The sequence below is a fragment of the Saccopteryx leptura genome, chromosome 5, assembly GCF_036850995.1.
Source record: "Saccopteryx leptura isolate mSacLep1 chromosome 5, mSacLep1_pri_phased_curated, whole genome shotgun sequence".
NCBI lineage: Eukaryota > Metazoa > Chordata > Mammalia > Chiroptera > Emballonuridae > Saccopteryx > Saccopteryx leptura.
In genome coordinates, this window is record NC_089507.1 from 106,821,740 (window position 1) to 106,839,718 (window position 17,979).

Below are 17,979 nucleotides of genomic sequence, written 5' to 3' on the forward strand. Positions count from 1 at the left end.
CCCGGGAAGCTGGGAGAGTCTTGCCCAGCTGGCATTGCTAAGGGGAAAGGTGCTAGGGCTCTCACCACCCACATCTCTAAAATAATTTTAAAATCCCCAAACCCTTCACACAGATTTCCTTGGGTAAGCAGTTTTCAATTTTGTCTTTTCAACTGGTATTTGTGAAAGATGTGACTCTAGTCTATCACACGACTCACTCTCAGGGCAACCCAGGAAACACGCAATTCTGCTTAGTAGGAGTAGCTGTCTCTCCTCCCCAAAGAAGGTACTCCAGAGTTGTTCATGGAGATCACCTTGAATTCATTATATTTCATTTCTTTTCAAAGTAAATTCTTTACAACTTAGGCAATTACAACTTAGAATATACCTCACAGATGATCCCAATATTTCTATTGAGAGCTACTACCAGCGACCTTCCTTTAAGCAAGGGGCCAACAAACATCTATTGTAAAGGGCTGGATCACAAATATTTTTTTCTTTTGTGGGCCTTACAGTCTTTCTGGTGACTATTCAACTCTGTCACTGTAGCCCATAAATGATGCCTAAGTGAATAAGTATGCTGTGTTCCAATAAAACTTTATTTACAACAACAAGCAGGTGGGATGAGGCCCATAGGCCATAGTTTGCTGACTCCCCTCTAACCAGTTCTCACCCCCTTCCAGGCTCAGGCAGGACCCTTCCCAGAACATCTAGTCTTGGCCCATCTCTGGGGGCCTTCTCTCCTTTTATTCAACACACCTTCCTCTCCCTTCCAAGCAAAATCTCCCCATATGTATTTTATTCTTTCTTGAACATCTGATGTTATTTTTATTTGCATTCCTTAAGCTGCTGTTTTCTTTTAGTCTAACATCCTGAAACATTCGTATGCCTTCTCCTATTCTGAAATACTCGGGTAGAGAAATGCATTTTCTTCGTTAAAAAGAATACTGCATTTATAAATTTTTCCAGCAGTAAGAGAGCAAGTACTTCTAATTAACAAGTACATTCCAAATTCTAAATGGTATGTCAGACTACCTAATTTGAGCTGTTGTTTTTTAACTCCCCCACTAGAAGTCTCAGACTTGACTTTCTCCTGATCCAGTCAGTTCTTTTCTTTAGCTTAATTGCGGTTGTACTCTAGGTCATGTTAATTGTTCCCATTAATGTGTTTTTCATCCTAGGTAGAGGACCTCTTAGCCCACAGTCTTCCGGAAATGTCAAAATCTCTCTGACCCAGAGTTCAACTAATTTTACCTCCTACAATAAAAGCAATTCCTGACTGTCACTTTGTTTTTCAGATCTTTTTCTCTCTCTTTCTTTTTTGCTTGCAACCTCTATCTTTATAGCCTAATAAAACATTAAAATTCAAACAAATGGCACTACAATCTTTCTCAGTTTTACTAGAGAAATAGAGTCCAGAGACAAGGTAGTATGCTAGAGAATGGCAGGCACAAGGTTAAAAAGGCAAGTGATAAGGATTTTAGCAAGTGATACCTTGAATGTTTTCATGCTGTCTTCCGTTCTTCACTCCATTTTTCAGCTATTTCTTCTCAGCCTGGCACCTGCAGCCATGAGCGGCCCAGGAGGATGTGAGCAAAACCTCTGACCCGGCCAACAGGAGGAAGCTTAGGCAAGACTTCTTCCCTCTCGATGCCAGATGAACTACATTAGTTTCCTATTGCTGCTGTAACAAATCATCACAAATTTAGTGGCTTAAAGCAACTTGAATATTTACCTTATACTTCTGGAAGTCAGAAGTCCAAAATGGGTCTTTCTGGGCTAAAATCAAAGGGTCAGCAGGGACAAATTCCTTTAGTAGGCATCTGGGGAATCTGTTTCTTTGCCTTTTCTGGTTTCTAGAGGCTACCTACCTTCCTTGGCTCATGGCTCCTTCCTCTGTCTTCAGAAAAGCACAGTACAATCTTCGGTCTTCACCTGACTTTTACTCTCTTTCTTCCTTCACTCACTATGAGAACCCTTGAGATTACACTGGGCCCACCCAGATCAGATAATCCAGGATTATCTCCTCATCTCAAGATCAGCTGATTAATATTAGGCATAAATGTAATTATTGCTTGTGACATAATATAATGTATTCACAGGTTCTGGGGATTAAGAAGTCTTTAAGGGATCATTTTTCAGCCTGCAATAACTGAATCTAGATTTTCAACAGAGTTCTGAGAGTTCCTATTGCTGCTGTAACAAATTATTACCAATTTAGTGGCTTAAAGCAACGTGAATATATTATCTTATACTTCTGGAAGGGCTAAAATGAAAGGGTCAGCAGTGCCAAATCCTCTAGGAGGCACATCTTGAAAAACAGAGCAAGATGCAGTGTGGTAAATTTCTTATGTGGTAGATATCCTTATGCATATCTTGTCAAATTTCTGAATTCTAAAACTAAAAATAAACTTTTTACAAGATATTAGACAAAAAAAAAAAAAAAGAATTTACATACACATGCACACAACAACCAGAAAAGCATTAAGTTTATCTGTAGAATGAACATGGAAGATGATGGACATCTGAAAATTGTTGGGGTAAAAACACTTTTACAACCCAAGAAACAGGTATCTAAGATATCATCCACCCCTCAAGGAAAATAAAGGTATTTATTTATATATTCCATGGCCTCATCCAAATACAATACTCAAGAAAAAAAATGTTTAGACAAACAACAAAACATTCAAAACTAAGATAAGAAGATAAAAGATGAAAAGAGAAAACAGTGGTCAGTAATGAACCATAAAGTTTATAAATCATTAAATCTACACGAAGATTGGTAGAATATGACAATTAGAAATTAGAGACCTAACTTTTTGAATGACTTCAGTTGTAGAAATCTAATTTACAATGTTAACTGATGGGAAGCATTGAGAATAAACTAATCTTCAGGTGTGGTGTTGATATTGCTTTTTTTTTCATCAAGACAAAAAAAAATGGTTAAATATATTTACATCCTAGTGACCACTACATCACTCTAAATGTACAAAAAAGCAACAAATGAACAAGTAGTATTGGAAACTACTCAGAAGGGTCCATGGTCTGGAATTTACTCAGACATGCTGTTCTTAAACTTACTGATAGTTATGAGAGAAAAATACGACTCCTTGAGAAATAGAAATGTTTGACAATCAGGCTTGTAAATACACTGCTCACAAAAACTAGGGAATATGTTATTACTTCATATTCATTTTGAAATATCCACAAAAATTATTCATTTTGAAATATCTCCTAATTTTTGTGAGCAGTATATAATGGTTTAACAACAAAGCTTGAAAATGTTGTTATAAGAAATTGATTTTGTTCACTCCAGCTGTACATTAGCTCATCAGACCTGTAATAAATAACCTACCACTCAGAATGTGAACTTTCTGGCCTTGTGATAATGAAATCTACCACACTGCACCTTATTTTGTTTTTCAGAAAGCTTTTATCTTTTTTTCTCTTCCCAACAGCTACAGAAGTAATTCGAGCTGCCTATAATAGACCTGATTCATATACAGCACGAAGTTTCTTCCACACACCGGCAGTGAAATGCTAACAGTCTGATGCTAAAAATTATAAATTCAGAAAAACTAAAAAGGTAAGGGAATGGGAGAGGATAAAGTAAAATTAAAAGTATTCTAAATGTCTTTTCTTTGGTACCAGAGGGAAAGCAGTGGAGAAATAGAATAACTGTAAAGAAATAGTATCTTGTTTTTGTATAATAGTGAAAAAAAAAGTTTGATTCTGGATGTACCTGTTCACAAAGAGAAAAAACAAACACTTTCAAAAACTGGAATTTTAAAGACAATATTGTCTGATCATTATTTAATAAAATTACATACAAAATAAAAATATGCCTCTAATACTCAGAAAATAAGAAATTTACTTCTAAATATATCTTGGATAGAAAAGAATAATCAAAGTGAAATGATAAGCTGTAGAAAAAGTAGTGAGAGGAAGACCACTGCATTCTTTTTTTTTAAATTTTATTTATTTATTATTTTTTTTATAAATAAATTTTTATTTTAATGGGGTGACATCAATAAATCAGGGTACATACATTCAAAGAAAACATTTCCAGGTTATCTTGTCATTTAGTTCTGTTGCATACCCATCACCCAAAGAGAGATCGTCCTCTGCCACCCTCCATCCAGTTCTCTCTGTACTCCTCCCCCTCCCCCTCTCCCTCCTTCCCTCCCCCCACCCCCCGTAACCACCACACTCCTGTCCATGCCTCTTAGTCTCGCTTTTATGTCCCACCAATGTATGGAATCCTGCAGTTCCTGTTTTTTTCTGATTCGCTTATTTCACCCCGCACAATGCTACTAAGACTCCACCATTCTGCTGTAAGTGATCCGATGTCATCATTTCTCCTAGCTGAATAGTATACCATGGTGTATATGTGCCCCATCTTCTTCATCCAGTCCTCTATTTTTTTTTACAGTGATTAAAAGCCTTTAAGCAAACTCTTGGCCAATACAGTAAGAATCCATAAAAGAGTAGTGTCCTTAACATGTTCACCAAGTCCAAGTTGGCCCCGTCACCATGCCAAATTCCTGAAAAATGCAACACAACCACAGTTCAGTCTGTTAGGAGCTGTCACAGGGAGCAGGAGTCCAGGAAAAGTCCACACAGGAAAAGTTCACATGGCACTGGAATTGTTGTCACCATTCTATACTTTGCAGCTCATGTCCAAGACCCAATGACCACTGCTTCTAGCTGGTAATGATTCGGGTAGACTGGAAAAAGCCATTTGCAGCATGCGTGGATATGGAGCTTCTGTTCTCCTCTGCCTGGAGAGTTGAGACCAGGTTGCTTTTCCCTGGAGCTCTGTGACTGTGGCATGGTAAAGAGAACCTTGGGATAAACTAAGCTGGGTGGCAAAGGTAAATTCATAATACAAGTTGGCAAAAGGAGGAAAGAGAGCTCTAAATTAGGAGTAGGTCCCAGCCTGAAATATGAGTGGGGCATTGAGGTAGGAGGGATAAAGGAAACACTATATATTAAGCAAAGCAGCAGAAAATAGGACTATCAACACCCACAACAGAGATCTTTGAGGGAAGAATAAAAAACCTGACTATTCAGGCAAAACATAGTTAAGTGGCCCTTGTGCAAATGAGATCAGTTTACCTGCCTCTTGGAAGAAATATCCTAAGCTCGTCCACAGTGTCGTAGATGGGGCCGAGGGCCCTGGGCACCTTCAGCCTTCAGTGGCAAACCCCAGCTTTCTGGGCAAGGTTAGGACATAGGTGGCTGGAGCAGGGCTGGAAGAGACTGAACCCTCCCTTAGAGGAGCAAGGGGGAAGCCTACCTTCCAGTGTCCCTGTTTCCTCACAGCAGAGGCGTGTAAGCCTGGCAGGCTTTAGCTCCATGACCTTCCTTTCCACTATTGAAGCAGGACCCAGATGGCATCCTATGAGACCTCTTTGGGGCGTGGGAGTCTTTAAGGATATATCCTAAAAGCTGGTAGTTTCCCCTGATCTCTATTGGGCTTTTTCTGCCTCTAGGTATCTTAAAAGCCATTCTCAGAAGATCTCGCTGAGGGATTTGAGGATCCCCATCCACCTATATAAATCTTTTCCATATATCTGGAGCTATTTGGAAAAAGACTTATTAGCTAGATCTAATAAAGAAGGTAGTAGTTAGCAGGCAAAAAAGATTTGGTGTCTCCTGTTCATCAGCATTCAAAAGAAATGTAAATTTTTTTTTTTTTTTAAGTAAAAAGCATGATATGGTAGACCCGTCGGAGTCATTCGCCTGGTGTGCAGGATTCCCAGGTTCGATTCCCGGCCAGAGCATACAGGAGAAGCGCCCATCTACCTCTCCACCCCTCCCACTCTCCTTCCTCTTCGTCTCTCTCCTCCCGCCCACAACCAAGGCTCCACCTGAGCAAAGCCACCCCGGGCACTAAGGATGGCCCCATGGCCTCCGCCCCAGTCGCTAGAATGGCGCCGGTTGTAACAGAGCAACACCCCAGATGGGCAGAGCATTCCCCCCTGGTAGGCATGCCAGGTGGATCCCAGTCAGGCACATGCAGGAGTCTGTCTGACTGCCTCCCCATCTCCATCCTCAGAAAAATACAAAAAATAAATAAATAAAAGAAAAAATACTAAAAAAAAAAAAAAAGAAAAAGAAAAAAGGGGGGCATTCCCTTGTGCTAAAGCTCCAGGGAGCATGGAGTGAGCTTGAGTATGTCCTATGAAACATGGAGCTCTATGTTGACATATAAGTCTTTGAAGAAGGAGGAACTGCTGAGATAGTTTATCAGCATTTGTCCCTAAAACAGCAGTCTTTATAGTGGGAACACCATACGTAAATATTTGCTGTCTGTCTATAGATTAAGGGGGGAATATGGCAAATACTGAAAAGCCATGATCTTTGTGCCCTTCCCCTCCCCCAACCCCCTCCCTCTCCTCCCCCCACCCTGTAACCCCAACACTGTTGTTCATGTCTCTGAGTCTCATCTTTATGTCCCACCTATGTATGGAATCATATAGTTCTTAGTTTTTTCTGATTTACTTCTTTCACTCAGTATAATGTTATTAAGGCCCATCCATGTTGTAAAAGATCCTATGTCATCATTTCTTATGGCTGAGTAGTATTCCATAGTATATATATATACCAAAGCCTTTTAGTCCACTCGTCCTCTGATGGACACTTGGGCTGTTTCCAAATCTTTGCTATTGTGAACAATGCTGCCATAAACATGGGGGAGCATTTCTTCTTTCAAACAGTGCTATGGTGTTCTTGGGGTATATTCCTAACAGTGGTATAGCTGGGTCAAAAGGCAGTTCGATTTTTAATTTCTTGAGGAATCTCCATACTGTTTTCGACAGTGGCTGCACCAGTCTGCATTCTCACCAGCAGTGCAGGAGGGTTCCCTTTTCTCCACATCCTTGCCAGCACTTATTCTGTGTTGTTTTATTGATGAGCGCCATTCTGACTGGTGTGAGGTGATATCTCATTGTGGTTTTAATTTGCATTTCTCTAATCATTAGTGATGTTGAACATTTTTTCATATGCCTGTTGGCCATCTGTGTGTCCTCTTTGGAGAAGTGTCTATTCATTTCTTTTGCCCATTTTTGGATTGGATTGTTCGTCTTCCTGGTATTAAGTTTTACAAGTTCTTTATAAATTTTGGTTATTATCCCCTTATCAGACGCTATGTCAAATATATTCTCCCATTGTGTAGTTTGTCTTTTTATTCTGTTCTTATTGTCTTTAGCTGTGCAGAAGCTTTTTAGTTTGATAAAGTCCCATTTGTTTATCCTGTCTTTTATTTCACTTGCCTGTGGAGACAAATCAGCAAATATATTGCTGCGAGAGATGTCAGAGAGCTTACTGCCTATGTTTTCTTCTAAGATGCTTATGGTTTCACGGCTTACATTCAAGTCTTTTATCCATTTTGAGTTTATTTTTGTGAGTGGTGTAAGTTGGTGGTCTAGTTTCATTTTTTTGCAGGTAGCTGTCCAGTTTTCCCAACACCATTTGTTGAAGAGGCTGTCTTTACTCCATTGTATGCCCTTACCTCCTTTGTCAAATATCAGTTGTCCATAGAGCTGTGGGTTTATTTCTGGGTTCTCTGTTCTGGTCCATTGATCTATGTGCCTGTTCTTATGCCAGTACCATGCTGTTTTGAGTACAATGGCCTTATAATATAACTTGATATCTGGAAGTGTGATACCTCCCACTTTTTCCTTCCTTTTCAAGATTGCTGAGGCTATTTGTGTTCTCTTTTGGTTCCATATAAATTTTTGGAATATGTGTTTTATGTCTTTGAAGTAAGTCATTGGTATTTTAATCGGTATTGCATTGAATTTATAAATTGCTTTGGGTAATATAGACATTTTAATGATGTTTATTCTTCCTAATCATGAGCACGGTATATGCCTCCACTTATTCGTATCTTCCCTGATTTCTTTTATCAATGTTTTATAATTTTCCGAGTACAAGTCTTTAATATCCTTGGTTAGACTTATTCCTAGGTACTTTATTTTTTTGGTTGCAATGGTAAAGGGGATTGATTCCTTGATTTCTCTTTCTGACAGTTCATTATTAGTGTATAAAAATGCTTCTGATTTCTGAGTATTGATTTTATATCCTGCCACCTTGCCAAATTCATTTATCAGGTCTAGTAGTTTTTTGACTGAGACTTTAGGGTTTTCTATATACAACATAATGTCATCTGCAAATAATGATAGTTTTACTTCTTCTTTTCCAATTTGGATGCCTTTTATTTCTTTTTCTTGTCTGATTGCTGTGGCTAGGACTTCCAGAACTATGTTGAATAAGAGTGGTGAAAGGCAGCACCCCTGCCTTGTTCCTGATCTTAAGGGGATTGCTTTTAATTTTTGCCCATTGAGTATGATGTTGGCTGTGGGTTTGTCATAGATGGCCTTTATCATGTTGAGGTATGTTCCCTGTATTCCCACTTTGCTGAGAGTTTTGATCATGAATGGGTGCTGGATTTTATCAAATGCTTTTTTTGTATCTATTTAAATTATCATGTGGTTTTTCTCCTTTCTTTTGTTTATGTGATGAATCACATTGATTGATTTGCTAATATTGTACCAGCCTTGCCTCCCAAGAATAAATCCTACTTGATCATGGTGTATGATTTTTTCCATATATTGGTGGATCCGGTTTGCTAATATTTTGTTGAGGATTTTTGCATCTAAGTTCATCAGGGATATTGGCCTATAATTTTTTTTGTGTGTTTGTCTTTGCCTGGTTTTGGAATCAGAATTATGCTCGCCTCATAAAAGGAGTTTGGAAGTCTTCCTTCCTCTTGAATTTTTTGAAATAGCTTGAGAAGGATAGGAGTTAGTTCTTCTTTGACTATTTGGTAGAATTCACTTGTGAAGCCATCAGGCCCAGGACTTTTCTTTTTTGGGAGTTTTTTGATAGCTGTTTCAATCTCATTTGTTGTAATTGGTCTGTTTAGGTTTTCTAATACTTTCAGATTGATTTTTGGAAGATTATATGATTCAAGGAATTTGTCCATTTCATCTAGGTTGTCTAGTTTTTTGGCATACAGTTCTTCATAGTATTTTCTTACAATATTTTGTATTTCTGTTGTGTCAGTTGTTATTTCTCCACTCTCGTTTCTAATTTTATTTATTTGAGTCCTCTCTCTTTTTTTCTTGGTGAGTCTTGTTAAAGGTCCATCGATCTTGTTTACCTTTTCAAAGAACTAGCTCCTGGTTTCATTGATCTTGTATTGTTTCTTTAGCCTCTATGTCATTTATTTCTGCTCTGATCTTTATTATTTCCTTCCTTCTACTAGCTCTGGGCTTTACTTGCTGTTCTTTTTCTAGTTCTTTTAGATGCAGGGTTAAGTTGTTTATTTGAGCTTTTTCTAGCTTCTTGAGGTATGCCTGTAATGCTATAAACTTCCCTCTCAGGACTGCTTTTGCTGTGTCCCATAAATTTTGAGTTGATGTATGCTCATTATCGTTTGTTTCTAGGAATTTTTTAATTTCTTCTTTGATCTCAATGTTAACCCATTCATTGTTTAATAACGTGCTATTTAGTTTCCAAGTGTTTGAATGTTTTTCAATTATTCTATTGTGGTTGATTTCTAGTTTAATGCCATTGTGATCAGAGAAAGTGCTCAATATGATTTCAATCTTCTTAAATTTGTTGAGCCCACTTTTGTGCCCTAACATGTGGTCTATTCTAGAGAATGTACCATGAGCGCTTGAAAAGAATGTATATTCTGCTGTTTTAGGGTGAAAGGTTCTGAAGATATCTATTAAATCGAGTTGATCTATTACAGGGGTCTCAAACTCACGGCCCGTGGGCCGCATGCGGCCCGCCGAACAATTTTGTGCGGCCCGCAGACTAATCCATGAAGTTCAAAATATTTTGGATAAAATTAAGTAAGCCTAGGGGCCTACTTGTATTTTTCATTTCTCTAGCATCCTAGCTAGATATTAGCTTAGTTAACAGCAGTTGTGATGCGAACTACAGTTTCTGGTCGTTTTGTGACACTGAGTAAACTGCATGTACGATTGTGCTTGTTGTACTGATTTTTTTTTGTTTTCTACTGCAGTGAGAAAAGTGTTGCGTAACAGTTGCCTTTTGTAGGCCTAGTGTGACCCGCCAAATGGCTGTGATCTTGCTCTGCGGCCCACATGCTGAGTTGAGTTTGAGACCCCTGATCTAATATGTCCTTTAAGTCTGCTGTTTCTTTGTTAATTTTCTTTCTTGAGGATCTATCTAATGATGTTAATGGGGTATTGAAATCCCCTACTATTATAGTATTGCTGTTGATCTTGCCCTTTAAGTCCATCAAAGTCTGCTTTATATATTTAGGTGCTCCTATATTAGGTGCAGAGATATTTATAATGGTTATATCTTCCTTTTGGATTGCTCCCTTTATCATTATGTAGTGCCCTTCTTTATCTCTAACTATGGTCTTTGTTTTAAAGTCCATTTTGTCTGATATAAGTATTGCTACCCCAGCTTTTTTTTCATTTCCATTTGCGTGAAATATTTTTTTCCATCCTTTTATCTTCAGTCTGTGTGCATCTTTTGATTTAAGGTGTGTCTCTTGTAGACAGCATATGTATGGGTCCTGTTTTCTTATCCACGCAGCTACCCTATGTCTCTTGATTGGATCATTTAATCCATTAACATTTAAGGTTATTACTGATATGTAATTGTTTATTGCCATATTTTTTCTTTAAAACTGTATTTCTCTTTTGCTATATTCTTTTTTTCTTTTGATCTGTTTACAACAGGTCCCTTAGCATTTCTTGCAGCCTTGGTTTGGTTGCAGTGAAATCCTTGAGTTTTTTTTTTTTGTCTGTAAAGCTTTTTATTTCTCCTTCAATTTTAAATGAGAGCCTTGCTGGATAAAGTAGTCTTGGTTGTAGGTTCTTGTTCTGCATTACTTTGAATATTTCTTGCCATTCTCTTCTGGCCTCAAGTGTTTCTGTTGAGAAGTCAGAAGTCATCCTTATGGGGGCTCCTTTGTAGGTGATAGTCTTTTTTTCTATAGCAGCTTTTAATATTTTCTCTTTATCATTTAGCTTTGGTATTTTAATTATGATGTGTCTTGGTGTTGGTTTCTTTGGGTTTCTCCTTAATGGAGTTCTCTGTGCTTCCTGAACATGTGAAATGTTTTCCTTCCTTATCTGGGGGAAGTTTTCAGCTATAATATGTTTGAACAAAGTCTCTATCCCTTATTCTTTCTCTTCTTCTTCAGGAACCCCTATGATGTGGATGTTATTTCTCTTCATGTTGTCACAGAGCTCTCTTAGAGTTTCCTCAGACTTTTTGAGTCTCTTTTCTTTTTTCTGCTCTGCTTCCGTGCCTTTATTTATTGTGTCCTTTAACTCACTGATTCGATTCTCTGCTTCATCCATCTTGCTTTTAATTTCTTCCATTGTATTCTTTATTTCAGATATTGTATTTGTCATTTCTGACTGATTCTTTTTTATTATTTCAATGTCCTTTTTTATATTTGTTATCTCTTTATTTAGGTTTTTGTAATGGCCATCTATGGTTGTTCTAATATCTTTGAGCATCCTAACAATCATTATTTTAAACTCTGTATCTGGTAATTTGGTTATATCTGATTCACTTAGGTCCTTTTCTGGGGATTTCTCTTGGTTTATTTGTGTTGTATTTCTCTGCCTTTGCATTTTCTCTTCACGGGAGTGGCTGTGGTCATGTGCTCGGGTGCACAAGGGTTGGTGGCCTTAGCTTTGCCCCACCCCCATGTGTGACATTATGCTCGGTCCTGAGTGCACTGGCGAGCACCTTTGCTCAGCTGCGGGTCTCCGCCTGTTTCCGAGCTTTCGCCCTGCCCTTGCAGGAGGATCCCACTCAAGGAACAGCTGCTAGCCTTGGCTTTACCGCCAGGCAGGGCTGCGTGCCCAAGCTCAGCTCTGTAGCGGAACTCTGCTTCTTCTGGGCTTTTGGCTCCACCCCCGTGGGAGGAGCCGGCTACCAAGTCAGACCACAAGCCTGGGTTGCATGGGCGGGGCAGGGCTGTGCTCCTCTGCCCTTGCTCTGGGGCTGGTCTCCACCCTTTTCGGGGTTCCCGCCCTTCTCCCGGAGGCTGGAATACAGGCTGCTGCGGCAGCTGAGCTTGACCGCTTTTGCACGCCCCCTTCTCCCCAGCTGGGCAAGATTGAGCTCACACCTGAGCCCAGTGGTGGCCAGCCGGCTTCCGCCCCTGCCAGCAGAACCGCGCTTTTGTCTCCCACTGCCGCCCGCTCTCCGGTGCACCCTCAGCCGCGTGGGTGGGGGCGTTGTAGCTCGGACTCTAAAACTCACTACTGTAGACCTGAAAGCTCCCTCCTTCTATGTTACTCTGCTCTGAATGCTGCGGGGGAGCTTGTTTGGCTGCTCTCCTGCTTCCCTTTGCTGGTATTGCTGTTTCCAGGGGAAATATTCACTTCAGCTTTGGGGAGTGACTTGGCCCAGGGGTTAGGGTGGCTATCTCCCAAAATGTTTCTCCCTATGCCTCCTAGATTACACTCTCTTCCTGTTACTGTGGTCCTCTCCTCTCTCCCCCCGTCCTCAGGAGCCCCAGGTGATTGTTTTTGAGAGAGATGTTCTGCGCGGTCCCTTTAAGAATGGTCCTGGGTCTGAGAAATCAGACTCTCTCACAAACAGTATCCTGACTTGTTTCCAGCTAAATACTGTCTTTACGCCTCTTCTGGGCTCTGGGGCTGCAGGCTGGGGCTTTGTTCCTGGGGCTCAGGACCCTTTCCCTTCTGCTAAACTCACTTCCCGCCATGCAAGTCTCTCCCTGCTGCCATTCGCTCCGAGGAGCTGGGCAGCCCTCTCCACGTTTCCGCTTTTCCTACCAGTCTCAGTGTGGCTTCTTCAGTGTTCCTTGGTTGAAGAGTCCTCTTAGTTTCGACCACTGCATTCTAAAGCCTCTGAGACACAGTGAAAACTATACTCTGTTGTAGTTTTCTTATAACTTAGAATGCTGTGTCTAGGGTCCCAAGACCACCTTCAGGCTTGATGAATCACTAGAAGGATTCACAGCACTCAGAAAAGCTATTATACTCATAGTATGGTTCACTACAGGAAAATATATGAATTAAAATCAGCAAGAGAAAAAAAGTGCATGGGATATGCCCAGGAGAAACCAAGTGCAAGCTTTTGCATATCTTCTCTCACTATAGCACCACAGATGCACTTAATTCTCCTGGCAAAGTGTTATCAACCAGGGAAGCTCAACTGAGCTTTGGTGTCCAGGGGTTCTACTGGGGGTTAGAAAATAGGCACACAGTGTTTGAGTGATGGGCCTCAGCTATTCAGACTCCCGATTGCCAGAGCAAAAACAGAAATGTAGAAAATATCACATTGTTAGCATAAACTATCTTATTAAACTGGTACCATGTAGCCCAAAGGCTCAGTCATGTAAAGACATTTTGGTCAGGTAGACTATTCTAAGAGCTCAGAGCTTATCTTCCGGGAGCCAGACATGGGCCAGTCCTGAAGACACGACCTTCTTGGGAATGTGCAAAGTTTGAGCAGCCACACCTGCTTTGTTAGCAATTTCCTGCGCAAATACCTTCATGATCATAAAACAAATAAATTAAAGAATTGTAATGATAGCTTTAAGAAATTAGAAACAAAAAATGGTGGAAAAGGGAATTAAGATAACAAAAAGAAATAGAAAACAATATATAATAGGCTAAATGTATCCCAAAGACAGTTCCTCCAAAAGACCAATAAAGTAGAGAAACTCTCACGAGTTTATTAAAAACAGAAAGAGAATACACATTATAACTGATACCAGAGAAATAAAAAGGATTCTAAGAGACAATTACAAACAATTATGTACCTAAAAATTTGGTAACAGAAATAAGTGAATAAATTCCTAGAAACATATAACCTGCCAAGGAAGAAATATATCATGAAGAAATAGAAAACTTGAACAAATCAATTATTTTTTTATTTAGAAATTAAATTTAAGCCTGACTAGATTGTGGCACAGTGGATAAAAGCATCGGCCTGGGATGCTGAAGACCCAGGTTCAAAACCCCAAGGTCACCGGCTTGAGCACAGGCTTATCTGGCTTGGGTGCAGGCTCACCAGCTTGAGCGCCGAGTGGCTTGCTTGAGCGTGGGATCATAGACATGACCCCATGGTCACTGGCTTGAACCCAAAGGTCACTGGCTTGAAGCTCAAGATCACTGGCTTGGTTGGAGCCCCCAGGTCAAGGACATATTTGAGATAATAACCTCTTATCAGAGATGTTAGTAAATATCACCTTCCATTTGGTTGTCTTCCTTTTTGTTTTGTTGTCAGTTTCTTTTGCTGTGCAGAAGCTTTTTAGTTTAATGTAGTCTCATTTATTTATTTTTTGTCTTTACTTCCATTGCCTTTGGTGTCAAATTTATAAAATGTTCTCTACGGCCAAGGTCCATAAGTTAATACTTATGTTTTATTCTATTTAATTTATTTTTTCAGATATTATGTTTTGGTCTTTTATTCTTTGAATTAATTTTTATGCATGGAAACAAGGTATAGTCATGTTCCATTCTTTTGCATATAGCTTTCTAATTTTCCCAGTACCATTTGTTGAAGAGGCTTTCTTTTCTTCATTGTATGTTTTTGCCTCCTTTGTTGAAGAGTATTTGTCCATATATATGTGGTTCTATTTCTGGGTTTTCAATTCTGTTTTATTGGCCTGTATGTCTATTTTTCTTCCAATACCATGCCATTTTGATTATTATGGCTCTGTAGTATAATTTGAAGTCAGGTAGTGTGACACCTCTGGCTTCATTCTTTTTTCTCAAGATTGCTTTGGCTATTTGGAGTGGGATTTTTTTGTTGTTTGCTTGTTTTTTCTTTTTTTTGGTATTTTTCTGAAGCTGGAAACGGGGAGAGACAGTCAGACAGACTCCCGCATGCGCCCGACCGGGATCCACCCGGCACACCCACCAGAGGCGATGCTCTGCCCACCAGGGGGTGATGCTCTGCCCCTCCCAGGCGTCGCTCTGTTGCGACCAGAGCCACTCTAGCACCTGGGGCAGAGGCCAAGGAGCCATCCCCAGCGCCCGGGCCATCTTTGCTCCAATAGAGCCTTGGCTGCGGGAGGGGAAGAGAGAGACAGAGAGGAAGGAGAGGGGGAGGGGTGGAGAAGCAGATGGGCGCTTCTCCTGTGTGCCCTGGCCGGGAATCGAACCCAGGACTTCTACGCCAGGCTGACGCTCTACCACTGAGCCAACCGGCCAGGGCTTATTTGGAGTTTTTTTATGGCTCCATGCAAATATCGTCAATTTTTTTTCTATTTCTTTAAAAAATGACATTGGGATTTTAATGGGATCGAATTAAATTTGCATATTGCTTTGGGTAATATGGCCATTTTAACTGTGTTGATTCTTCCAATCCATGAACATAAATATTTTTCCATTTCATTCTTTTTCAATTTCCTCAATAATGCTTTGTAGTTTTTAGTATATAGGTTCTTTACATACTTTGTTAAGGAACAAACCAATCATTAATTAGGAGATTTAATCAGTAATCAAAAATCTCCTAACAAAGAAAAGCTCTGGACCAAATGCCTTCACTGGTGAATTCTATCAAACATTTAAAGAAGAATTAACATCAATCTTTCTTAAGCTTTTTTTTTTTTTAAAAAAAAGTAAATTGAAGAAGAAACACTTCCAAACTCATCTTATAAGGTCAGTATTATTCTAATACCAGAGCCAAAGTCACTATAACAAAAGAAAACTACATCCTTGATAATAAACATAAATGCAAAAATCTTCCACTAAATCTAACAAACTTAATTCAATAGCACCTTAAAAAGATCATAATCCATGATCAAGTAGGATTTATTCCTGAGATGTAAGGATAATTCAATATATGCAAATCAATCAATGTGATATATTATATTAACAGACCAAAAGATAAAAACCAAATGATCACATAAATAGATGCAGAGAAAAACAGTTTGATAAAATTCAACATTCTTTCATGATAATAACTCTCAACATACTAAGTTTAGAAGGAATGTACCTCAACATAATCAAGGCATATGTAAAAGCTCACAGTTAACATCATACTCGACAGTGAAAAACTGTATGATCCAACAATCCCACTTGTGGGTATTTATCCAAAATTTTTGAAGTAAGTATCATGAAAAGATGTTAACATTCTCATATTCATTCCAGTATATTCATAATAGTCACTATATCCCCATTGATGGATGAGTGAACAAAGAAAATGTGGTCTATACACACAATGAAATATTATTCAGTCTAAAAAAGGAGGAAATCGACCTGGCAGTGGAACGGTGGATAGAGCATTGGACTGGAATGTGGAGGACCCAGGTTGGAGACCCTGAGGTTGCCAGCTTGAGCGTGGGTTCATCTGGTTTGAGCAAGGGTCACTAGCTTGAACCCAAGGTCGCTGGCTTGAGCAAGGGGTTCCTTGGTCTGCTGTAGCCCCATGGTCAAGGCACATATGAGAAAGCAATCAATGAACAACTAAGGTGTCGCAATGATTGATGCTTCTCATCTCTCACCGTTCCTGTCTGTCCCTATCTATTCCTCTCTCTGACTCTCACAATGACTCTGAAAAAAAATAATAATAAATGAATAAATAAATAAAAATTAAAAAGGAAGAAATCCTGCAAAATACAATGACATGGATAAACTTAGACATATTGATAAGTAAAATAACCTAGTTATGGAAAGACAAATACTACATGGTCTTACTTATATGAGATATGTTAATAGTCGAACTCACAGAAGAAGAAAATAGATTGGTGGTTACCAGGGGTTGGGGGTGGGTGAAATCGATAGTTGTTGTTCAGTGGAAATAAAGTTTTGGTTATATAAAATGAATATGTTTTAGAAATCTGCTCTCTAGTATAGTGCCAATAATCACCAATACTAAACAGAACTCTATTGTACACTGAATAGTTTGATAAGATAGTAGGTCTCAAGTTAAGTGTTTTTCCACAGAGAAAGGGGTTAGGATAGAAGGAAACTTTTGGAGGTGATGAACATGTTTATTATCTTGATTGTGGTGGTTTTCCAGATGCATGTTTATGTTCATACTCATCAGATGTGCACATTAAATAGGTGCAGCTTTTGTATATCAACTACACCTCAGTAAAGCTGTTAAAAATAAAACCAAGTGCTTCTAAATACAAAAGAACAAAAATATACAGAATTAGGACTGAGGAAAAAAAACAAAAAACAGATATAAGACATGAAAATCATTCAAAGAAAATCTTAAATATAATTCATAGCAATAAAGTTCAAAACCCAGAGAAAATGTATATTTTTGAGCAAAATAAAAACTTTCAGAATTGATCCCAGATCAAATTACCATAGAAAGGATTAGAAAGATGATTAATGATTTACCATAAAAATGACAACAGTACTATTGTCACAGGTGAGTTCTAACAATAAAAGTCTAATTTCAATGTTATTTATGAAATTCTTGACCACCCAAATATCAAAAGCTTCCAAATTCATTTTACAAAGCCATCATAACTTCTACTTAAAAACGAATAGAAGTGTAATGAAAGGAAAAAAAAATACAGACCAATTTTATATAAATATAAATGCAGAACATTATATTAGCAAACACAATCCAGCCACATATCAAAGAATAATACATTATAATCAATAAAACATGTCATAAATTCATGGATGTTTTAAGATAATAAAATCTGTCAACATAATTCATTACATTAAAAAATTAAAGAGTAAAAGCACATATCATGACAATGGGTGCTGAAAAATTAGTTGATAAAACTAAATACCTTAGTCTAATAAAATTCTAAATAATAAGAATAGAAGAGAGATACATAAATAAGATAAATTCTGCTTACAAAAAGCAGTATCAAACATCATCTACAAACAAATTATCCTAAAAGGTAGAGCACTAAAGCTATTGTCACTAAAATCAGAAACAAGGCAAGGATGCCTGTTTTTCACATAAGATGCAATGACGCTTTTAACAAGCAAACAGTCCAATTAAAAAATGGGGAGAGGGCCTGAACAAATACTTCTCTCA

General features: G+C 38.7%; 1 non-coding gene across 1 annotated transcript; it reads right to left on the bottom strand.

Moving 5' to 3' along the window:
- Nucleotides 1-15,109: 15,109 nt before the first annotated feature.
- Nucleotides 15,110-15,183, bottom strand: TRNAP-UGG (transfer RNA proline (anticodon UGG)). The gene has a single exon. It is a non-coding gene; the product is annotated as a tRNA-Pro (tRNA).
- Between the last annotated feature and the right edge of the window lie 2,796 nt (nt 15,184-17,979).